Raw genomic sequence first — 25,770 nt, forward strand, 5'->3', positions numbered from 1 at the left:
CTTACGAATCGCGTTTGCATATGAAAATAACATCGATGGCACGAGAGTTTCGAAACTACTGCGTTGGTTATTCGAAAAATTACGAAGACAGATCGATCTTATTGCCCTATGAAAGAAGGATAGAGGTGTCGGAAAGGCGAAAGAACGATCCTTATCGTGTTCACTGCAGATTCAATTTTTATTATTTACGTTATATGCGAACAAACGATTTTCGTCTGAAACGTATCTTCATATCGGGAAACTTCACGCGAGTATTACGTTTTATCGCGAACGTTTTGCTTTCGAATATTTTATGGCTTTTAATTTGCATTCCACGTTTCCAATCCGTGCCGATATCGTACATCGTAGAAATCCTATTCCGAATATCCGATTTATCTAAAAAATGGAATTCAAAGGAGAGGCAAAATTAAATTAGAAATATCAGTTTGATACATAGATTCGTGCTGCAAAGGAAGTCGACCTTCGGGCGACTAGTTACAGTGGGACTTGGTGGAAAAGGGTTAAGGGAGGAGGTCCAATTACTTACGCGCGCTCCCTAGGCAAATAGGAACGCCGTGCTGCTTGTTCCGCCATTTTCACGGACCCTCGTCGAAAGACAAACAACGAGACGAGAGGCACGAGGACAACGTTGCACGCGGGATAAAATAAAATTCCTGTCGTACGACGAGGTCGCAAGTTACTGGAAATTTCCATGGAAAACGCACTCGAAGGAAACTGCAACAAAGTTGCCACAGGCGTGATTAAAACGAAGACTTGTAATTCCCTGGTGCAAGGGTTATTAATCGTACGAAAAGAGAAGGAGACGATGTTACTACGTGGCGAGAAACTTGTGTCGCCGTTGCGGAACAATCGCCGAAGTAATGGGATAGGGAAGTCCCAGTGTGCATTATTAAAAAGGTCAATCTCTTGGTAAAGTTCGGTCGACGGGGCAAACAATGGATACTTTACCTTTCGACGAAAGGGAAATTTCAGGGATAAAGGTTGTTTCGACCACTCGCGGAGAGACGCGATCGCGAGGAAGCACGCCAACGGGAGTCTTAACGAATTTCCGTTACGATTAGATAATCGACGCCGCGAAATGATCGATTCCCTATTTCGGTTAGGATAATAGAGATAGTTTAATTGAATAAGACACTGATATAACAAGTTATAAATCTGTTGCGACACTCAACTAACTAGCGACCAGTCAGGCACAACTGATCGGTTGGTATCGCGAGCCTTGAACGTTATTAGCGTCCAAGGTGGAGGATTATAATAAATGTAAAGAGCGAGGTTTAGTTCACCTTATTTATTCCACTCGATACTCTGAATACAACTGTCTTTAAGTTCACTGGATTCCACTTAATACTCTGACTGAATACTGTTATATGTTGGATCTTAGAATACCGATGCAGGAGTGTCTCTTGGTGATGTTGCTGTCGTAGAGGAAAGTTCGTGGTGGGTGTGTCTCAAATCTGTTACTAACTGATCATTGGGTAAAGACGTGTAGCGGCACGCGAGCAGGATAAAATCAAATCTTATTGTTGTTTTGTTTCGGAGTATCATGACCGTTAGGTCACAGGTATTACAAGGAGTAATGAACTCCGAGTAAAACAATGTCGCCGCTACTTTCAACCGTCAAACGCAGTCGAGTTCAAACTTTCCGACTGTCCCCTGACCAGTATAAATAAACAAGCGAAATGACGAGCGAGAGAGCAGCGATTGCAGCGTAAGCATACCGACGCATCATAGTGTATACGGAGTCTCTTGACACGCGCGTATTTATTTCGATAAATTATTATACCTGGACTTGTGCTTTGTGTCAAAGTATATCTTTAATAAAGTGCTCACGACATATAGACCGTTATTAGCGATATTTGAATAAACCCATCTTCTACAGACGTATGTTTGAGGATGGGCTGGCCGCCTTCATGAAGGTTCGCGCACGGGTGACCTTACACTTGGGGAAAACCCGCGTGTCCGGTCTTCCTGAGATGTACCATAAAATAAAGAAGTTTCGTGCCTTATGAGTTTTTTCCGTGAAGTCCTAAAGTACCTTGACTGTACAATAGGCCCACTGTTTATGATGGGTCCGCACTAGGGTAGCGTAAACCCTTGACGGTCGTCCTGCCCGAGGATCGCATCTGGTTCATATAAAGCGTCGCGGTACCAGGCGGCCACTCCAAATCCCGAACAAAATCACAGTTTATTTCAACAACTTGTAAAGAAGATAGTTACGCTGGTGCGTACGTATAAGATAAGTAAGTGACTGAAAAGAAAGTCGACTGTTTGAAAGATGGAAAAGCAGTGAAGTTCGGTGACGATGCTGTGGCGGAGGAAAGCTAAGGATGGGTGTGTCTAGCGCACGGGACCATCGGATTTGTTGATGACGATTTTGGCTAAGAGAGCGAGGGAAATAGGCTTCGTTGTTAATTGGTTATTTGCTATGGTGGTGGGTTAGGAAGGATGCTAACCGCCCTCGAGATAAAGTTGCTGGTGGGAGGCCTCATACGTGAGAAAGGCAACTTTCCCGTGTCAACCCGTGGTGGACAATAAACTTTAGGAAACAATTCAGCGAAAGAATATCTGTTCGGTCTGAAGGGCCTTGACTCCTGGAGGAAATTCCTGAGATTTATGGAGGATACTTGAAACTATCGAGGGTACGCAGTAAGGACGTAACAAACGTAGGAACAAGTTTAGTACTAGTAGTACGAGTTTAGATTACTATCGCAATAGATGGACTTTGACTCTCAAGATCTTCGGTACGATATTTTTATTATCGATGTTATCGTTATCTAACAATATCGTTTAATGTGCCGAAATTTAAATGCCAAAATTGACGCTTACATGCCGAAAAAGAAAATGAATTGCTCTACAGGAAAGTTGGTTGTTCCGTAAAATCTCATTGGCCAAGAAAGGATAACAGAAAGTCGAATGTAAGAGGAGAAAGAATCTTCCGGATGCACTTTCCACGAACGACCGTCGCAAAGAACTCTCAATTACGAGATTCCCACAAAAGTTTCCTCTCTCCATTGTACAATAAAAAATCCTCCAGCATTCTGTATGTTCTATACGGAACCGCTCTCCACACACAGCCAACAGTCATCAAAATATCTAGAATGACGCCCTATGAAGAGAAAAAATTCCAATTTGCTACAACAACGTTAAAGATGCATTAAGTGTCCTCTATTTGTCCGTGGCTTACTCCATCCACGTTTCAAGCGGTAAAGCGACCTGACGCAAAAGAACAAAATACGCGAGAGATTAAAAATAATGGCAACGGAGAACCGTGTACGCTCTACCAAGGAGAGAAAAAGGTACAAAGAATAAAGCAAGGGTAGGTTATATTATGTTCCGTCGGTCGGTGAAAGACCTTCTGGAAGGGGTGAGCGAGTTGCTGGAGAGCAAACTAATAGTAAATAGGAGAGAACGCGCACGAGAAATTATTCCGCGCGCGTTGAAAGATGCATTAACTTCCTTCTCCGCTTCCTTTCTACCCCATAGTCGTCCGTCTTTCTCGACTCTTTGGCAAAGATAAAGAGCCTGGGCTCTCTCGTCGACGAGATGGGTGGGTGTACTTTCGTGAGGAAAAGGAGCAGAATGTATAGGATGTCACCTGTTCAAAGCGGCCTACCAGCCACAGCTATTTCCGTTCTCCGTTATTTAAATAGCATTTGCATTCGCGCGTCGCGCCTCTCTGGTCACCTTCGCCCTTTGTGCCACGTGTACGCGGAAAAATATCATTTGGCCGCGTTTGCCGAAGAAATCACGAACAGCGAGCAACCTTTCGTTGCTACTTTGCCTCGCGCAGAAAAGACAAAATTTTCATCTCGACTTAATTACAAACCTCTTCTTTGAAGATACTTCTTGAATCGGGTAAAACAAGCCGAAGGCTGTTTCGAGGGAATTAATGAAAGATAAGTAGGACGAAGTTGGAAATGTCTTGTTGATTCTGAAATTATCAAGATAAGAGGATGAACGTGCGTAATGTGTTTCTGTAGGAGAAACGTTACTCAACGAAATTTCTTTGAAATGGAATCGGAGAGATTTTCGAGAGTTAAAGCAGAAGCCAGCTGCGGTGGCCTCGTTGCTCAAGAAGAAACCGCGTTTGCTGTATTTCCACGGAGAATAGCTTTCACATCGGCATAAAGGACGCTCCATTCCGCGATGAAATACGAAGCGACGAAAGTAATCTCTTGTTCGCGGCGCGGCGTGTGCAAATAATTGAAAGAAATTGGCTGAGTCTGCGGTATCGAAACGGAGACAAAGGGCGACGACACTCTGAACTTCTTAAAACCTCGCTTTAGCAAACAGAGGTCGTGTTTGTCGCGTAGTGAAATACTCGCAGATTTCCAGCGGGAATTCGCCGGGCAAACACCTCGAAATGTCACTGGACGAGCGAATATTGTTTGAAAATCAGCTTGCATCGTTGCCCTGTGGAAACAGCTGTCGCGAGTAAAATGTTCGAGGGACAAGCTGCGTTGCAGCTGGAAGCGAGGAAAGAGGTAAACGACTTCTTGAAACCTTCGAATAAGACGCGAGGAGATGGTGTCAGGAAGCTCGTTTCGTGTCGCTTGTCCAGGAAATCGCGCAGATAGAACGTAGAACGGAGCAAAAATTCAATAGAGAGAGGAGATTTGATCTCCTCTGATCTTGATTCTTTTTCACCATAAACTTGTAAAACGTGCTTTGCTTAAAAATATGCAAAAAGTATGGCAGGCGAATTTCACGAGAGCGAACAGAAGAACCAAAGCAAAATATCTTCGATGATAGTAGCACGGCGAAGATAGACGAACGTTCGAGATAAAGTAGCTACGGTAGACTACGGTAGATAACAGCAACGACTGAACTGTCGCGATAGACCGGATCGTACGAAAAGCAAAGGACTGGAAAGGAAAGATACGAAAGATAAAAGAAAGTAGAAACGGAACGAAGAAAACAAATGTAGAGAGTCTGTATGGGAAATCTTCTGCAAAATCGCCATTGGTATTCTGCGATGTTCAACCACGGTGGTTGTCCGCTGCAAAATGTGTCCTGATCCCGTTTGCATATGCAGCATGCCAGCACGGTGATACGTCAACATTCTGACAGGAACAGAGCCGAAGCAAACCTCAGCTGCGGTTCTGTTTGAAATCCTGCCGGGCAATGGCGATTTGCGATTCGAAATTGAATCGATCGTCGGAGAAATTCGTGATCCTCCGGCGACTTGCACGGCATCGCCAAGGAACGCCGCAGGGAATTTCACGTAGAGGGTGGCAGGGTGAAAGATTTACGCGGCCTGAATCACATTTATTTTCGCCGTGACTTCGGTGCTTGAACCGAGCGCGCGACGAACATGCCAAACTGCGTCAAAACCTGTGTGCAATAACGTGCATACGTTTGTCGGGACGTTGCATGCTGTTGTTTCCGGTTTCCGGAGCGGCGGAAGAATCCTAAAAAAATAGGGTTAGTGGAACGCGACGCGGAGTATTGTATAAGTATAGCGAAATATTATAGCGCTACGTAGTATCGTCGTAAACTACGTTCTCCGGAGACTCGCAAGCGTAACTTTTATATTTTCGTTTCTCTGTATGCTACACACGCATAACGCTGTTTCTTCGTCCTTTAGTATGGGTTTATGGTGCTCGTGGGTGACCCGAGAGATTTAGTAGGAATTTTATAAATACAAGCATAGATGATACGATGATAAATTCGAGCGCACAATTCTCCCTCGAATTACAACGCTTAAATGACTTTCAAGACTCTCCACGAGAATTTCCAACACTCGTTATCTTCTCAACTTCTACATTATTTTTCAAACGTCGTGCTCGTCTCGATCGTTCTTGCTGATTGCCAAGCTCGTGCTCCTTCTTTTACAAGCATCGCTAAAAATTACGATGCTGTGCAAACTGCAGCCGTAACGAGACTGTAAGGTTCTTACAAGTTGAGAGATATCAGAGAAATTATATTATTATTAATGTATAAATTACAAAAGGCTGATAGCAAGTAACCCAACGATATAACTATAACGAGGAGTTGAGACGAACAAGAGAACGAGCTTTGCATATCCATCGCGTTTCATCCTAAATCAATCAGTACCATCTCGTCCGAATTATCGATCGAGTCCTTGTTGCGATTTCGGTTTCAAATCCTGATCGGCTTTCCATTGCATTCGAATTACCTTCAAACAGCAATTACTCCGATCGACGAATCGCGAGCCTAACCGTGGAAGACTCTCTCGGCGAATCGTATGCACTCGAGCTGCAACCTACTTGCCACTTGGATTATTAATCATCCGCCACATGAGAATTGACGCGCATTAAATCGGCACATTGAACGTTATCAGGTAGCGAATAAACGGGTGCTAGTTGAAGCGTGAAATATCGACGGTATTTTCCATTATTTAGAATTAAACGTATTAAAATGGAATTTATCGCGCGCCTCGTTGTTAAAAGTTCTCTCGAATGTGATATTACATTTAAATGATTACTCCTAAATTTAATAACGTCGTCGCATTTTCCACGGACCTTTACAAACATTATATTGTCGTTTATTTTTAACTACCTACGGTGCTTTGCCAGCTATTTTTACTATACCAATGCACCGTATTTATTCGCTGTAATAATGAGCGACAATTTCAAACAATACCAGCGAATTACTTTTTCCAACAAATCGATCATCGTAAGATTCTTTCAAGCCGCGACTGTTTCTTCTTGTTTCTCGAATATTTCAAGCAACGATCTTGAAACATTCTTAACCTTCCCGACGTTTTACCGCCTTTGACGACTCGTCGAGCGGAGATTTTCCTCTCGCGTTTCTCACGAAACGATCAGAAAAGCGTTATTAGCGAAACGAGCCACGACGAACGATCTTCCACTTCCGCTCCGAAGAAATGGATGTTTTCAGATAAAGTAGGTCGAAGTTCGCCGTTCAGAAGCGTGAACGATACGCTCGACGATCTTTCTTCGTCTCCTGTGATCGTTCTCGACTGCCTGAGCATGAATCGTGACCCTTTCGGCAGCTTCTCGAATTTATCGCGTCGTTCGATTTCACCAGCACCTGTTTCGTCGGTGTTCGCGGAAAAATTCCGCGAAACAATGGCTAGATATGTAAATGAGCGGAACAATGGAACAATGAGAACACAGGGATGCTAAGGTTCGGCTTCTGCGTTCTAACTTTGGAATAGTTGGCCGAAGAAATTGCATTAAGAAGAATTGCACAAAACGAAATGGAAGAATATTTTGTCGTGGACTTTTTAGTTTGTTGCTTTTGTCCTGACCTTTGCCACTTGGATTCTGCTGCAAAGGATTGAGAAAAAAGCGTGGTACGAAATAATACGTAATATGTAAAAGTTTCCCGATAGCGAAAGAACGTAGTATAATTACATCGGGCTCTCTCGATCTCGAAAAGGAAAGTCAGCATTACGTGGAAGTATACTTTGCGAAATGGTAGTACGAGAGATGATTCGTTTGAAATAAAGAATTTTAATCTTTCACGTTGCCTCAAGCTCCTCTGGAGACCCTGAAACAAGGCACTCTCACGGTAATGCACAGTTTTTTCCTCGAGTTAAGGTCCCATCAAAGATCCCTGGCTTTATCTTATGAAAAGACGCTGGCTAGAAAATCTTCAGCTCGTCAAAGAACGTAATATCGCGTTGCAGGAGATGCTTCGCCCTGCTGCCGCACCATTTTACGAGTTAACGGGCTAGTTTCGGTAAATATGAGAACGGTTTCTTCAAACTAAATTAAGTTAGCAATGAAAGAAAAATTCTTAATTAAATGATACGAAACATTCTTCCTTCTTCGTTCCGTGCTTTACCATACTTTCCTCCGTGACGAATGAAATACTCCACATTCGAATACTCTATACATCCCTGCAGAAGCTATTTCAGTAATTGAAACAAGTTTTCCGGAACAATAATCGTAAAGTTACACACCTTAAATGGCAAAAGGTTCGAAGAAACGTTAGAAAAAAGTTTTCAATTTCACACGCTACGATAGTACTTTTGTAAAAGAAAGAATTGGCGTGGCGATGTTAGAAAGCGAAAGTTAGTGGAAATCTACTGGAAGAGACTGACGTGCAACGCGTAGACCGGACAAAATGTTAATTGAAAACGAAGTGGATCACGCGAACGTTAGCACAGACGGTGAAAGGAACGATCAATCTCGAGGCGATCCCTCGCTTGCATAGCGTCGTGCACGCGAACAACCGCCATCGCGACGATTTACGCGATCGACGACGCCGACTTGGCTTCGGCCGTTGGCGTCGTTCCGACGCGATTTTTGTTACGCCTGTGAAATATTTCAGCCGCTCGGAACGATATTTATCGTGCCTCTCTCACACGGTTTACTCTTCGGCGGGGTTCATCGTGGAAGATTCAATATTTTCGTTTACGACGGTCGTGTAAATATTTGCTATGCTCTCGGGCGCTCGTGACGAGAAAATGAGTTTATAAATCGGTATGGCTGTCGTTTAAAAATGTACTTTTCGCGTCTCTCGCGTTTGTTTGCCGAGTTAACGTTGTTTCATCGAATTTATTCGCGTCACAATCGAGTCACGCGGATTAAACGACAAATAACGGTGGTTTTTAGGATCTTTCTGGGTTTGTGCGTTCGAGAGAATTACAAATTCCTCGTACTCACTGTTACCATAAACTGGTATTTTAAAAACGACGACGAGATTACTCAACGAAATGTATCAAACTAAATAGGACAATACGCGACTATGCAAAGTTTTTCACGTTGATCGTTGATAATTCTAGACAAAAACAATGTACAGCGTAGATTATGGAATGGAAACAGCGGAACATTCGTTTGCGTAGATCAGAATCCCTGCATTGTTGAGTTAAATACACCGTGGTCGTACGACACAGAGAGAAAGCTCTTAATTTTCCTACAACACAACGACAAAGAGCCATTTAAACGGCGAAGGCTCGAAATGCACCGACGACAATCACGTCGCGACGAACAATAAAATTTGAAACACTGGCCGATGCTTATTCCACGCGTTATCATCGACGACACTGTTGGTTTCCTCGTCAGCGTCGATGATCGATATTCCACGAGAGTATGTCATTTCCAGCACGCGACAAGCATTTCCAACGACACGGTGAACGACGCCGTCGCTGCGATCTGGCAGCGTTATCGTACCGTGCCGTCTTTCGGAACGGAAAATCAATTCATCAAGAGGAGTCTGGCGGCGCGAAGAGACTCCCGCTGGAGACACGTGTCAAAATATCTCCAAGACCTAACAAAAAAACCAAGTAGTTAGGATTTTTAATCGAATTTTATTCTAAAAAGCCCCAGGCCTTTCAAGTACTAATTAAGTGCTTATCGTTCCTGTCGCCGTTAATTTATTCCGCCATTATTTTAATGAATATGGCCGGGAATTTTTTAAGAGATTAAACCCTTTGCACGACCAATAAACGCTCTTTTCTTTTAATACGTTAATGGAACAGTTTATCGTACGTTGTACGTAGAAGAGTGGAATATATCTAATGGAAGGTAACTATCTTTTGCTGGAAAAAAAAAAGATGGAAAATACCAAATTCACAGTTATTTATACGATATTCGATTAAAATCTATCTATCTAAAATTGATAAACGCGTGACTTCAGGTATCGAGTCTATTCGAATAAAAATTTCGTTGCTTTTTCTCCTCCAACTCCTTGCTATTTCTATCGTTCATTCGTGCGAACTGAGGTGTAAAGTCAGTGGGCTGTTCGCATAGGATGTTAATAATGCAAGAGTTAAATCGTGCTGACCTTTCTGCACTCGCGACAAAAGAGATTTACATCGAGGGAAACTAAAAAGATATACGTGGATTTATATATTATTAGTAGTATGGTGGACGAAAGGCCTAAGAGATACCGGGTGAACCATAAACGATGTCGCGAGAAAGCCAAAGTGCCGACAGGTACAAAGATGTGTCGTCGGTCCTTCGATCGAATAGTTACGCGGAAAATCCACTGCGTGATCCTGGCTACGAGCGGTTGCGGAACTCGTGCGTGGTGAGGCTAAGACAAAGGGAGAAAGACGAATTAACAGTCAATGTTAGTTGAGAAGTCAGGAAGTGTGAGTTGAGAAGCCAAAGAGAAGGAGATAGAATTGCTAGTGTCACGTTGGAGACGCAAGAAATCACGAAACCGATAGATCGCCGGTGATCTCCTCGCGTCGCGGTTCGAACGTTTCACGAATAAGGTGAAGAAATTGAACTTTATATATGATAACAGAATTTATTGTGCAAATCCAATAGAGTGACGGTTCAAACTGTTACAACAGAATGATTCAAAGCGTTACAAGAGACTGGGTCAAAATGTTTTAACTGACTGGGGCGAGCGCTTATTTTGAAGCGTTTTTATACTGAGGTTTTAGTCCCTCTGAAGGGACAAAAAACAAACAAACAGTGGTGAAATTAGACGTGAGATCAAAAGAAAGAAAATGGAAGAATATCTTAAGAGGTAAAAAATACGTTTCGGTTGGGTCAGCGTTCGATGGAGAGAGTAGGATGATCGAATATCGGCGAGCGAAACGAAAGTTCCAGGATGATACATGGTCTGTGGAAAAGACGGGTGAGCAAGGGCAAAGACAGGAACGATGTTTCAACAGTTTCGTGGCAGAAGGCCAGGGCAACCGGGCTACAACATTACCATACGTTACTCCGTTCATTGCATCCCCTGTTTTCCTTGCGTATTCCTCCATACACCGTAGCGGATGCAACTACACCGGCCTCAAAACCTGACGACAGTTTCCGCCAGAATTCCAATGTACTCGACGAACCGTACCTCGTTCCATCTTTCGTCGCCCATCCTCGTTTTGGAAACTTACCAAGGCAAATTGACGCTTGTTACTTCTCGCTTTCGAGATTTCGAAAATATCAGGAAATTCTCTTTTACCAAATTCTCGCTTACGTAACGCGTCAGGATGTCAGGCGCAACGCGAATCCGCTGAATGGATCTCATCACAGCGTATAAATGTTTCCTTCGTACTTGTTGCGATTTGACACAGATAGAATTAACCCCGAAATTTGGCGCGGGTGTTGCTCAAATATTTACAAGGATTTATCCTGTTCAGCGTGTATTTCGCGTGCTTCGATCCCATCTGCTTCCGATCTCCAGAGGATTCTGATGGTTGCGTTGGATCGCTTTCAACGAATCGAACGAGTCTGTCCGCGTTTGCTCGATCTCGCTTGTCGGAATAAATTCAGCAGTAGACGTTGCAACGACTTGGGCACGACGGAGGATGTAGGTCGAGAAACAGAGGCGAACGGAGTTCGTAAGCGACGTTCCAGGTAATCGATCATGCTTTAAAGGTAGAACGACGACGACAGGGATGGTACCGCGAGTTCTAATTGCCTGAGTTCCGTTTTTAAGCCGAGACGATTTTCGAAGCTTTAATACAGAAACAAATTTATTCTGGATTTTTTTTTCCATTCTATCGTTGCCATGTACTCGACGATCGCAAGTATTTAGTATCACCGACGAGTCGTTATCCATTGGAAAAGTATTAGGTTACTCGAAAAGTGCGCAGATCTCTGTAAAACGATGAAACGTTCGAACAAACACTACTCTTGATCGACGACTAAAAAGAATGAAAAATCTCGTATCAACGATACGAGATTTCTCTTCTACTTCTCTTGTATTCGGTGATTTGTACACGGGAAATTTTGAATCGTAGCTACGATGTTCACTTATAGCGTACGTGTTCTGATTCATAAAACGATAGTCCCTTCACAAATTGCCTCGTAAGTCGTTGTACCGATCGATATGGCAGCGTGACGAATATTCCCCTCGTCGGGAAGGGATCCATTTCGCGATCCTAAAAGCAGAGCCCAACGACGTACACGAGCTGTCCAGGAGTCCCGCAAATGGTGCCGCCGGGAAACTTGGCGAGTGTACCTTCCGCCTGACGGTTCTTGATCGTAATAGACCCTTGTGGGTGTTCAAAGCACAGTTACCAAGTATCGGTCGTTCTCTCCACCGAGCATAAAGGGAATCCCACGACCTTGTCAGCAGATATTGCGTGGAACGTCCGACCATTTCCGCTTCGAAACAAACGGAACACCGACTACAGTCGATAGTTAATATACGAATAGTTCGATCATTCGCTCTCAATATGTCGTATTCGAAGGATTGGCAATGCTTGTATATAGGAAATAGTTGTTCGTATAAGATTACTATTTCGGTATCGAAGTCACACGACGGGATGTTCATTTTCTCGTCAAACGAATTCTTTCTTTCTGTCAGTTACATTCTTCTTTCCTTCAATTACGTTCTTTCGCTATTTCGTCCAAAAGTATTAATTTCGCGACAAGTTAAAAAGATTAAATTCCAGAAAGAACCGTGTAAAAGGAAGGTTTTTCCCCTGTGATATTGCTAAGAGCGTAGCTGGCTGGAAGTGCGCGCGATTTCTACAAACTCAAACGTTTAAACCGCCATTCAACGAATTACGTATGTATCGTACTTCGTCATTATCACAGCTTTTAATGAAACGAAGCTGGGTCAGTCTGGTGGCTATAATTCCGGCGCGTTAACCTAAAGCGCGTTTTCGGAAACTCTATCCACCGCGTTATTCGCCGGGTTTCGCAAAACGTCGGAGCTATTTTCGTGCCACGGAAAATGAATATTTCCCTTACTAACGAGCGCTGCGATTCTCGTCCACAGAATCACTCGTGAAAACTCAAAACAAGTGGAAAAAGAAACTCGAAAAATAGGAATACAAGGAGGAAAGGCGGAGGAACAAAATGAGGAAAAATACGAAACAGATAGAAGAATAAAAAAAGAATAAAAATTCGGGTTTCGTGGAAAATTCAAAGGGATCTGCATTTTCGAGGCTGGAATCCGCTTGGTTCGATCGTGAACGAAATTAATCGTTCTTGCTGTGGCTGAAATCGAGCGAACGAGATCAAACCGATTGACGACCAAACGAATCAAGCTCTCTCTTTCTTTCTTTTCTATCTCCCTCTCGTTCTCTTCTTCTCTATATCGAGCCAAATAAATATTCATCGTGCATACGGCAAGGGATGCGCGATCGGGTTGATCCGATTGGCCGAGCGGAACTCGCTAGCTGCCTCACAAAGGAACGTTGCAGGCTTGTTCGTTTAACTTCTGACATGGCCGATCGATAATTATTAACGCGAACAACGAACATCGGTGCCGCATCAATGGCGGCACATCGTTCGAGGAAATTCCACGTAATAAACTTTCGAGGTTGCGTAGATTTCGAGAGGATAGCAAGAAAATTATACCAACCGATTTGCAGATCTCTTCGCCTTAATGGAGTCTTGCAACGTTGGTTTCACGCGTCCTATATGATTCTGTGTATTTCTGCAAACAGAACTTTTATTTCGGCTGCGAGTGTTTGAAAATTGTTCGTTGGATTTTCCTCGTTAGATAAATAGTTCGTTAGTTACGAGATAATTTACATGTTGAAAATCGTGAAGCAAAATCTGATATCCCAATTTTTACACTTTCCATGTGAATATTTTCGACACGCTAGTCTCGCGTGATCGTACAACAGGATTTATTCCCATTTATCCGTCAACACGAGATATTTCTTTATTAATGTCACACGCAATTCGTTCGTTTGTTCGAAATATAATTCAGCTGCGACAGTTTCGTTAAACCAGCGAATTATTCGTTGAATTATCTGCTCGATATTCTATAAATTTCTATCTAACCACAAAGTAACTTTAACTCGTTAAATAGGAAATACGAGTAAATAAGATCGATCTGTTGTTTTAATCCGACGTTGCATTTTTATCTTGCATTTAACGATGCAACAATTAAAACGAACTCTTCTAAACACAGTTCAAATATAAAATTCTATTCGATGTCATACTCGTACGTAACGCCTCTCTGTGCGAGATACGTTCATTGAGTCAAGAGCACGAGCTAGAGAAAAATTTATTTCGGTGAAAGAGGGCTGTTAGCAGAATAGAATTCGATTGCACATCGAGATCGCGCGAAAACCTGCGCCACGAACGGTGGTGCGGCATCGCGACGCCCGACGCGTCGTCCTGCAAAGCGAAAAATGTTGTAGCAACGGGCCTCGCTGAATTGAAAGTAGATGGATCGGAATGGATGCTGACATTGTGCTTGGAACGATCTTCTTATGAATTTACTCTGAATGCTTCTCCAAGAGAAGGTTTATTCGGTCTGCAGAGACGTTCTATCATAGAACATTAGATAAAGATAAAATACTATGGAGGTGAATCATAATCCTTTAAAAATACAAATATTTTTTCCTAGCTTTGGAAATAACAAAATCTCTTCTGTGTTTTCAGGTTCTTGCTGTCGCCATTCAACTCGTGACAAGGGACGAGAAGGTATTTCTAATTCTAATCCATCGCTATTAAACTCGCGAGAAGTTTGCCTTTTGGCTATTAATTTGAATACGCGATTACCGTTTAATTTCTTAGAGATCAAACTAGATATCGGGCTTCGATCGATCGCAGTTTCACTTCTTCGCGATTCGACTAATTCGAGTAATTTTCTGAAATAAAAAATACTTTCGGATTTCGCCCCTTTACGTGTTCTATTATAACTGCCTCGTCTCGTGTGAAAGCGTGTTATGTTTCTCCGCATGCACAGGCAGCATGTTATCCGATCACCGATCCGATTATCGATTCACCGTTCGCCTGTGTACGTGATCAGTCACGGATAGCATTATTTTCGCGTGGCTCGCTCGGTTTACATTGTGTACGCGATTTTCGTTAGCCGGAACGTTTCTATGGCGATCCATGTCGCGTCACTGATCGCGATTGTTCATGAAAAATGGACGGAATAGATGGATAAGCAGCCGTCCATTGTACCATAGTTTTGTTTAAAAATCCGCGTGTTTGCCATTATTTCACCGTATTTTACAAACAGACGCATAGAAAAAGTGAAAGAGCGTTCACGTTTAGCTCTACCGCGTTCCTTTAATCGTTTTCAACCGAGTTATATCTTTTCTAACGTCGAACGATGTCCGAAGTTTGAGCAAAGTATGAGAAAATTCTCGTCACAGCAAAATTCATATTTGTACGGAGCTAAACGTAGAAACGATCAGGCGAACCATTTGCGTAAAAATTACACTCCTTAGATTTCTTGACAGTAGCTTTAATGGTAAGAAAAAGAAAAGAAAATAGAAGACAAGAAAAGATAGGGAAGTAAACGCAGTAGAAAGAGATACACCACGTCACGGGACGCGACGAATTAAAGATTCTTCGACAGTTGAGCGTATCGCGATGAAACAGAGATGTTGAATTATTAATTGAGGAACAAGTTTGTGGAGAGTAATTCTCCGCGAAACGAAACCGTTAAGCCGTATCGTTGCTCCACATTGATACGAAATGAAATTGAAAAGTCGGCCATGGCGGAAACTACTCGTTGAAGGATAGCTGTAATTAGGAAAACTTGGTTCTCGTAATTTCTCTTCCCTTTCCAAAGCTTTCAGAGAGCTCTGTTTATTCTTTCCTTCGGGTTACTTAATTATTTAAACGTTACTGCTTTACGATCAATAGCTTTACAAGCTTCACGGGGTTTATTTGAATAAATTTTAACAATGGGCCTGGTTAGATACAAATCTTTATTCAAATGTAAATGATCAAATCGAACAAATATAATTTTCTAATCCCAAATTCCAATATTTCTAATTCCTGCGACGAATTGAACCGCGAGATATCGAGGGTTATCGCGGATTACCAATCTTCTCTGTTCTTACGTAAAAAAGAAAGAAGATGCCAGAAATTCCGAGGATAAATTCGCGCAAAGTACCTTGAACTTTTTCAAGTCTCAGCGAGTTCTTCGAGTCTCGAAACTTCTTCCGTTCGATACTTTTTTCTCGCCGCTTCGTTCTTCCATCTCCAAACGACGTAAATCGCACGACTTAATTCCTGCTACATCCTCGACGATTCTGAAATAGCAGAATTCTCAATGCAGGTGCCAGCTGAATTATAGCGAACTTGGAAAAATTCGATCGGAAATCGAGCAATTTCTCGAACTGTTCAGCTTTTTATTTCACCATTGTTTCGAGTATTCGTGGTAGATTTATATATCTGTTACCGATTACCTCGATGACCGAAAACGTTTCTAAAACCGTGACAAAGTTTCACGAATGTTAATTCGCGAGGAAATTCGGTCGCCTGTTAAAATGAATTATTCATCCGTCCTCCAACGTCCTTTCGTTTCTATTCTCGTCGCAGTATCCTGTCGCTGTTTCCTAAGGGTTTCAACTCCGCTCTATCTTACCTTTCGCGAAGCTCCATTCACTGTACTAACCTAACAGCCTCGATACGATACTCTTCCAGCGACTGTAATCGGTAGAAGAAGACGTTATTACTCAGACACTCTCAGAATATTCTTTACGTATCGTACAAAAATCATCGACGTTTCTCTACTCTGTCGCAGGTTAGAAAATTAAACGAATCGACTGCGAGGATACGGATGCTCGTCTGTAAGGTGATTCGTCGACGAACGACAGACGCAGAAACTTTTCGAAAGCGCGAGTAGGCGGAGATGATTACGTCACGTTTTCGATGTCGCGTGTGGCTTCGATTTACATTGCATCCGCGTCGTCTCGCCTTCTACGCGATAACGAGAAGCCGATCGAATCCGCGACAACTTGGACAAATACTTGCACGGCAAATTTTCTGTAGAAAATGTAGCAGTTTCTTCGTATATATACAAAAGAAATGTTTACCTATTTCTTTTTCTTTTTATCGTAACGAATATCTTGCGAAGACGATCGGCTATAGAAACGAAGCAAAGTTAAGAAAATTATTTTGGAGAAAAGGAAGGGAAAGTTTGGAATTCCTCTGTGCCACTAGTAATTATAGGTAGTGAGAAACTTGGGATGTTACGAATTCCTCTTATCTAATTTAGCATCGAATCGTCCCGAACTCGATTAAATTCCTGTAACAATGTTGTAAGCCATCCTGTCCCCATTCGTCCCGCTCATTTCCAATCAGATTCTTATTATCGGATTAATAACAAGGATCAAGCGCTTGCCGGTGGAAAATCGAGCGAAGGAATTAGCCGAAGTTGTTCAAGTGGCCCGGTAAACGCTTCACGAGTTCCTATCGAAATTTACCCGCCATACTTCGTCGGATTTAGGTTTGCAGGATATTAATAAGCTCGTTGAAAATCTGGGATATCCTCTGCTCGAAACTTGAATCGTAGATAAACGGTAGCCCAAGTTACATCGTCGTTGCTCCATAATTTCCTCTTTGACGTTTCTCTGTAATTTTTGCTCGTTTTATTCGCCATACTATCTTCAACTGTGTTAACCGATTCCAAAGCCAGGTTTATCTACTTTAAACTCGAAGATCCAACCACTGGATGCAACGGGACAGTAAAGAGAAATTTCGCTGCGCTTCTCGGAATTTCGTGTGTGACTTTCGCCAGTTTAAGAAACGATATTTGCTTCGAATTCTAATTGGACTTGGCGGCTCTGATCTCGACGTAATCTTCGTCGAAATAAAACGCGTAGACCGTTACTTCTGTAGAATATTCCGTTATCTCGGTTATCGCCATGGAAATTGAAATCGTGGCTTTATATTTCTGACGATGCAAATCACACGAGCGTGCGATCCAGCTATTACGCGCGTAATATAATACAAATAGTAATATTAGGAATAGCTACATCGCACGCTCGTGTGCATCACGTCATCAGAAATATAAACCTGCTACATTTTACGTACAAATCAAAATACTGGTAATTCGAACTGATACGCGTTTATAAAAAACGAAGCTTGAGTAAACAAATCGTATGAGATCAAACAATGTTACAGTATCGAAATTACATTTAAATTGAATTACGAAAGTATCGCGTGAAATATGCATCGGACGAAAAAATTAGATTCTTCTCGTTTCCCGTATAATATCTGTTATTTTAAATAGGAAAGCGGATACAGAAAGACATGTATTACGTTACGACGACGACCGGCGAAGGGTAAAACCACTACTAGGATAGCTAAGAGGTCCATGAACAATGGTGACGTTGAACAAGATACAAGAGACACGTGGGTAGAAAAAAGATACGAGAAACTGAAGGTCCCCGGTGAATCTTTGATAAATGGACAAGAAGTCGTATGTTGAATAAAACGTTGAGAGAGGAAGTCAGAAAACCATAGGAAATCTTTTTTTTTTTTCTCGTGAAAGAAGAGGGCGATTTATTTCGTTGAAGGGATAACTCGTTAAAAATAGAAATAAAAGGAAAAGTAGAATCGTCAAGAGGAACAGACCTTTTTCGTAAATCTTGCGTGAAACTTGCGAAGAAATTCCGCGAGCCAAATCGACTAAATTTCGTCGATGGTGCGTTTAACCTGGACCGATCGAAGGCGAAGGATTACGGCAAACGATGATCACGGTAAACCGGAATACGACGTTCCAGCCTGGATGAGGTCGTGAAATTAACGTGGAAACCACGTTACAACGACGCCCGCTACTCGGTGATTACGTTAAACACGGTGATTCGACGACTGGAGGGACAGGTTACAGGGCTCGTGACACGTTTAAAATCGTGGGATTAAAGGATGAAACGGATGGCGAGGCGATTAGTACGAGTATAAAGGACGTGGGAGTACCGACGTTAAAAAGATGGATCTGCCAGGGAATTTTGATGAAAGAATAGCGAAATGGATGGTATTGGATGGAACGTAGAGGCGAAGCAAAATATGATTATATCGTTAAAAGTATGATTATTAAAAATAAGAGTCGAATAATTGTCACAAAGTGAGGGAAGAATAGCCTTAAAACTGTAACCGCTACAGATAACATCTTACGAGGTATTACAAAATACAATGGTAGATTTAATTTGAATAAGGGTTGGAATTCACCAAGGTTTACGAGGTAGCGAGAAGGGTTGTCGATTTTCGCGTCTGGCTATCTCGAGTCGACTCCGGATACCTCGGTTACTTCTTTTCTCTTCAATAATTCAATTCTTCTCGTACTTCTCAAGGTCTTCTTCCGCCATAGGCTGAATTCCAGTTTCTTCCACTTAAATTTCGCTTAAAAAAAGAATTTCGAAGTAGTTAAAAGGGGAAGAAGAAGAAGTTTCTCTCGAGGACAACAAAAAAGTTCCTGATGCTTGTAATTTCGAAATTTTTTCTTCATCTCGCTTTAAATTTCAAGTTTCGCACTTCCTTTCTCACTTTTAAAAGGATTCTCTTCCAGTCCTGCAAAAAAGTTCGAAAAATTCACAGCATACCGACTCAAGGTAGAAAACAAGTTCTTAAAAATTATTTTTAGAACCTAGAGAAAGTTGTATCCGTCTCAAGGATAAAAAACGAAACGGTTGAACGATTCATCCGTCAAAGGAACAGAGAGAGAGAGAGAGAGAGAGAGAGAAAAGAGGTATGCCCAGAGGTATACTTGATTTACGCACCAGGGTTGAAATTCCGGCACCCCAGGCATGCTTGAGATATTAATAGAGCTTAATTTACAAGGCCGAGGAGCTGCAGAGAACAAGCCACCAGTCGGCAGGATCAATGCGTACCTTGCGTTCTTGCTCTTGGACCCCGTTCCTCTCTCCTTCCTTTGGCTCCCCGTCTCTCTCCTTCCCTTCGCCCCTCGCCTCTCTCCTTCACCATACCCATTCTTCCCTATTCCCAATGTTTCCTCTCGCAGAATTCATGGCGTATAATCAAGCGTGTTACGTATCGATGCCGCTCCGATTTGTTCGAATCTCCTCGCGCTGAAATTCATCGTTCAGGTCTATGAATATGACCAAAAATTCCACATTCGATTACAGAAAGACTCTTCGCTGTTCTGACTGGTTAATCGGTTGCTTAATTACGTCTGCAAGTATTAGAGGAAATAGAGTCGCGTGATGTTCTGCAAGTTCTTCGTTCGACTTTGTCGAAGCGTATTGCGAGTTAGAAAGAACAGCGAGAAAGTACACCGGAGCTGGTTGAGCGTGGTATAAAATTAACGATAAAGATTATGAGCGACAGCGAGTCAACGGTAGAGAAAACGGCACGCTGTGCCATTATGGCTCGTATTTCATTCAGCCACGCGATAAAGCTAACCGTTGAGAAGTACTCGCGTGCCGACAACCCTTCTGTTTGTCTAATCCAATTCGACGAGCTTATGTTTATGTATTTACAAGATAGTCAATGTGGAATGATTGGGAATCGATATTATCGATATTAATTAATTATTAACTTGGTAAGTATCGTTTGATAAGTATCAGTATCGTATCGTTCAATAAGTTGAAGTTTCAGTAAAATTCCTATAAAACTTCATTAGCTCCGCGATCCATTTTCATGTCGCTCGTAACGATATTAATGTCATTTATATAACTACCCACCTATTACTTACACAATCGATTGGCACGGACTATTAACCGCATCTCGCGTGCGCTGTTTCATAAAGCGTCCATAATCAGCAGGACGCGCTCTCGATCATCGTTCATTACAGGGCTTTACGTAATCCTAAACGAGGTTTCTGCACAGAACAAAGGAGAACCATCCTCGTTCGTTTTTTTTTCCTCCAGCTCATCCTCGTTATTCCGTGACTACTACGTCGCTTCGCATTCGCGTTTCTCGCGAAATTCAACTTCCTACCGGTTGTTAAAGTAAAAAGTAATAAAATAAAATAAGTCAGAAACACTTGACGAAGTTTTTGAATATGAAAAAAGAAACTAACGTTGCTTGTACGCACGTATCGAGATTGGGTTTCTTTCCCCTTCGAGGAGAACAAATTCGATAAGGATCGTTGACTGTATCAATTTGCAAATAGGTAGAACATTTACATTTACTATTATTGCTTAATGCATATGTAAACTGGGTCTGATATCTATGACAAGATAAAAGAAAATGCTCTCTTCACTGATTCTACCATTCTTGCTAGGACACGCCATATACCTACGTTCCACGTGTAATTTCGCTTGATTACTATTCTTTGTGAATAGCAGTCCGGGTTCACGAACTCTCTCTTCCAACTTTCAATGCAATTTGTACGTGTACGTCGAACTCCATCGTGTATTACGTTTAATACGGACAGATTAGTGTGATATATCATCGACAGAGGACGATGGACGGCTATTAAGGAGGCGCACCACTTGCTCTCCACTCCACTCGGGTGCTAACAATTTATCTCGACGATCGCTTGGATTATCCACACGGTTGCTACAACGTTCGAACACCGCCTCCATTAGGGAAAATTCACGCGTACAAAAAGCGATGTTTCTGCTTTTTGGGGAATTATCGGAGAGTATCTACAACGGAGAGCTTCTGAAAATCCGACCGATCGAATTTCGAATCTATCGCTAAGAGAATATAACAGTGGGCTAACAAATGTACCTGGAGGCAGAAGAAATTGGGAAAGAAGAACTCTTCTGCAAATCACTTTCGATAGTTTCACTGCAAAAGTTGTTGATCGATTGTATAATAATTTTGCAAGGGTAGGAGATAAAATTAATGTTTGAGGAGAAATAACTATTACGAGGCAAGTTAGTCGATGATTTTCAACTAGTTCACGAGTGGTTGTCAAGTTATTCGCGCTGTGGCGCGATGGCTTAACGTCGGAATTATGGTTGAAACTTGGGCAGGCGAGAAGGAAACGCGTGACGGAGCGAGTTGTCGGGCGAAATTTATGGAAACGCTCAACGGCCGCTTAATTTCAGTTAATTCGCGCAATTAGCAACAATCGCGCGTCGCTAAATTCTCCTCGTCGTTCCGTTTCCTCGATTCCGGCGTCTGTCAGCTCGGCTTCGTTCCGCTTCGCTTCATCTTGATCCTTCTCACGTTCGATGTTTTATAAAAGAAAAGGAAACGACGCTGTTGACGAGCCCTTCGCCGTCGCGTTTACGATCCGTGAAATTATTCTTCGTACGGCTAACAATACTGTCGAAAAATTCTTCCTATCTCGTCGCTTTTTTCTTCGATATCCTCTTGCGTAATTAACGAGAAAAATTGCAATACGAGCATTTCGGAATATCAGACAACGCGACGAGATAAGAAAATTCTCGTATAACGAGCAAATAAGGAATCTATGAAATTATTATACGTGCGTAGAATTTGTACAAGTTTGACGTGGGGTCAGGAGAACGTAGAATTCGAGCTGCTTCTTCTTCTCCGAGAAACAAAAGATATTTTACCGAAAATCCAATATACGCCACTTCTACAACAGTATATTATTTCAGTAGATAAAAGTTGAATTAGAAGGATTTCGGACGGCTGTCTGACTAATACCAGATTCATACTACTTGCATCGACTTACATACAAATATACAGTACAAGCTACTTCTACGGCAGCACGTCACTTCAGTAGACAAGACTACGGGAAGAAAGTTGAATTAAAAGGATTTAAGAAAGTTGTCTGACCAACGCAAACTCGTTCCACTCGCGGCCGACTTTCGCTCGTATCGTTTCTCCGACATAAAACCTCGCTATATCGAGTAAGAACATATCGAGCTGTGGAAAGGATCGAGGGCGATATAGACGCGTTGTGTTTTGGTAAAAGCACGGTCGAGTGGCTTTGCCACGCGGAATAATTGCTTTGAATTTCCTCGTTTAATCGTATCTCCGGAATTCAGTTGTTATCGCATCGCTGTTTTTCCACCCCGATGGAATTTTCGCTTCGCGGAATTCTATTAATATTCCTCATCGCGCACCTAAACAAGAACTTCATTTTACATTCATTGGCTCCGCTATTACGCGTACAACGTACTCGCTTCCGCGCGTCCTATCGGCTGGATTATCCACCGGCTGAACCGTTTCGATTCTTTGCCTCGCTCCTTGCTTCGAACTTTTTTAAATTCTCTTACAATCGCGTAAAATATTAATGTAGCCTTGCAAAAACGCGTGTACTGTTCTTTCGCACGGTTTTAAGAGACGTGGCGCTGTAATTACGGAGATGTACAAAAAGGAAGAGACAGTGCACTTGGCCCGAGCTCTGTTAATTCTGTGCGTCTTTGTAATGTGGCGTCATACGAGTCAACGAAGGATTTGAATCGGGAGGGAAAGTTGTTTTTGTTTTGCTAAGTTCAAAGGTAAACGAACCCCGGGCAAAATATTATCGCCGTTATTTGTAATCGTCAACCGGATTTACAACAGTCATATAGTCAAATAGTTGAAGAATTAGAGTGTTGAGAATTGTGGATCTTAACTGCCGAAATAAAAATAAAGGAACACTAAGGTTACACTCAGAATTCATATTAAATTAGTTTTAGATTTATTTAATAAACGATTTCCAGGATCTTACATTTGCATGCGTCACAGCACTCTCCTTGCCTGTTTTTCGAGACACCGCGCACACAAATACTTCCACACACTCATATTCACATACGTGTGTCACTACTACGCGACCAATCTAGTCTAGCACACAAAATTATACATCTCAATATAGAGAGTTGAATAGTAGCATTGAGCGAGCGATATATACTATCACTATACTTGTACTTAAAGTGATTTTAATATAATCGACTGTTACAATTTTAGCACTCGTCTGTTTATTAAACAAACCAACACGTTTAAATTTCGTACGTGTTAATCGAGAAAAGATGAAAAAATCTAGTGTGACTATTCTTTTGGAACTCTAGAATAATCGTTATGTGTGTGTTTGTGCTCAAAATTTATAATCAGAAAAGAAAATTGTAGTAAAATCAGGTGCATAATCCGTACATGAAATTAACGTAGAAACGCGTGAACCAGTTTGCAATGGTCTCGATGATCGAATTATAAACTGTTAGTATCAACGTCACGTCGAACAGCCTGTTACACAGACGTTATCGTGCTGTTCGCGTTACGGTATCTGGACGATAAATCATTTCCCCCTCGCTCTCCTCGCCCCACGCGGCACCAGTGTCTTCATAAAACAACATAACATCGCCTCGAATGACAACGTTACATCGAACATTCGAAACCGACTAATTCACCATCTACCACGTATCCATCATCAGCGTTTCTATTTGCAAACTTGTACTTTCGAGTTTGTGAAATGGATCGTGTTGAAAATTTTAATCGAAACTGCAGAGAACCGGAAATGGAAACCAGAAATTCCATCAACCGTGTATCGTTATTATTTCCATTTCGTTTTCCAATTTTCGAAGATGCAGAACGTAGAACCTTTGTTACAGCGGAAAAGTAATTTCTACGTTTAAAAGGGAATACAGTGAAAAAAGGCATACGTACGAGGTTCGCGAATTGCTGTATGAAAAATAAATATCAAGAACAAATATTCATCCATTGTCGTCATCGGTTCGATGCAGACTCGGTTCCTCGAGTTTCAAAAATTTCATTCCTGCTTTTCATCGATCGTCAGCTATGCAAAAGATTCCAAACTATCCCATCTATTTCGCGTAACCGACTGAACGATTAAAGCTTCGTGCTAGTTCGTGTAAAAGAGAAAAAAAAAATAGGAAAGTTTAACCAACTATGAAAAGGAATGGCAAAAAGTTAGGGAACAGGTTGTTTTGTAGCCTCGAAATAGCGAATAATCGATGTATTGTAACAAGCTTGTTTTTATATTAATTTATCACTCGCCTGTCGTTATAGCGTAACAAAGACGAGTCGAAACGATTCAAAATCTATGAAATGGGATAGAAAAAATAATCAAAGCCCGGAGGAGGAAGTTGGAAAGGAAAAATGCAACTGAAAATCACGCAAGCGGACGTTGAAAGACGCGATGGTATTCGGTTACTCGTTTGACAGTTTCTCCGGTGGATTTCGTTTCCAGATTTCCCTCCTCTTGAAAGCTTTCTTCTCGAACAAAAGATGATCTTTGCGCGGTCGGTCCTCCGGTTTCGACGTGAAGCCAACGAAGTCTCGGTACATTGACGATGTACGGTAAGAAAGTAGACGCGAGCTCGCCGACTGCATGGGACGAAGCAAGGAACAGTCGGCTCTGTAACGTCTTCGCATCTGCACGCTGCCATATTGTCTAACTATGGTAGGAGCAAGATCACGAGCCACCAACTTTTTCTCCAGAATTCTGCTAACTTTTGCGTGGGGATTTTGAAATTGCTGCTCGTTGGAAAGCTCGCCACGTCCCTCGGATTAATGCAGCGACTCTTCTGATAACAGAAGAGTGGCGAAATAGATCGGATTGACGATACGTGAAAAGGAAAGAAGATTCGAGTTGGCGTAAAGACAGGAAAAATTCTCTTCTCGCTTATCAGGCAGCGACCACTCTGGCCAATAATTTGCTAAAGTTGAACACACGATTGCCATTGGTTGTTTCATCGGAGAAATTCGCCAAGAAGTAGCGAGCATTAGAAGTAGAATAATGGACTTAAGAAGAAAGACCACCGAGTACGATAAGGATCGATTAAGTGGACCAATAGAGAACCGAACTGTGCTGCCGAATCGTTCGTTAGAAGCCAATAGTCTGGTGGAAGGGCTGTGGAACAGGCTAGACTACCAACGATGTCGTTAACGCGATCCCTAAAAGTTGCTGGAATCGCTGATGAAGCAAACGGAGGATACAAATGATCCGAACACCGAGGCAGAAACGATTCTTTAACTACTTTGCCGAAAGTCGAAGATTGTATTCGAAGAACAGGCTCGCTGAGTGATCTGGAAGTTCTGTTTGCAGAATTTAGGAGGCTCACCGGCCAATTTAATGGTTTTGTTCGGACGAAATATTTTGAGAATAGACGGAATACTCGAGAGTAATCGAAGGAAGATTCGATAGGAAAAGATTAAGAATTTTTCCTTTAATTATTTCTGGCTTTAAACGCTTTTACGTGGTTTATTCTTGTACGTGTGATAATTTGGAACTGAACGATTCCAGTGAGTTTGCTTTTTCCAAGTTTCGTCTGAAAAGAATTGGACAATAATGGAAATTTGCTTGTTCCAACTTAAAAGTTCTAATTTAACAGAGTACAATTTC

At 42.1% G+C, this 25,770-nt stretch overlaps 1 protein-coding gene across 2 annotated transcripts in view; it reads left to right on the forward strand.

Moving 5' to 3' along the window:
* Positions 1–25,770, forward strand: part of LOC126871729 (uncharacterized) — a 113,812-nt gene that overhangs the window by 41,270 nt on the left and 46,772 nt on the right. For both annotated transcript variants that reach the window (XR_007691727.1, XM_050630874.1), the window contains exon 2: positions 14,241–14,282. The gene's annotated coding sequence lies outside the window, so the exon portion shown is untranslated. The remainder of the gene's footprint in view (positions 1–14,240; positions 14,283–25,770) is intronic.

This window comes from Bombus huntii, chromosome 12, assembly GCF_024542735.1.
Source record: "Bombus huntii isolate Logan2020A chromosome 12, iyBomHunt1.1, whole genome shotgun sequence".
Taxonomy (NCBI): Eukaryota; Metazoa; Arthropoda; class Insecta; order Hymenoptera; family Apidae; genus Bombus; species Bombus huntii.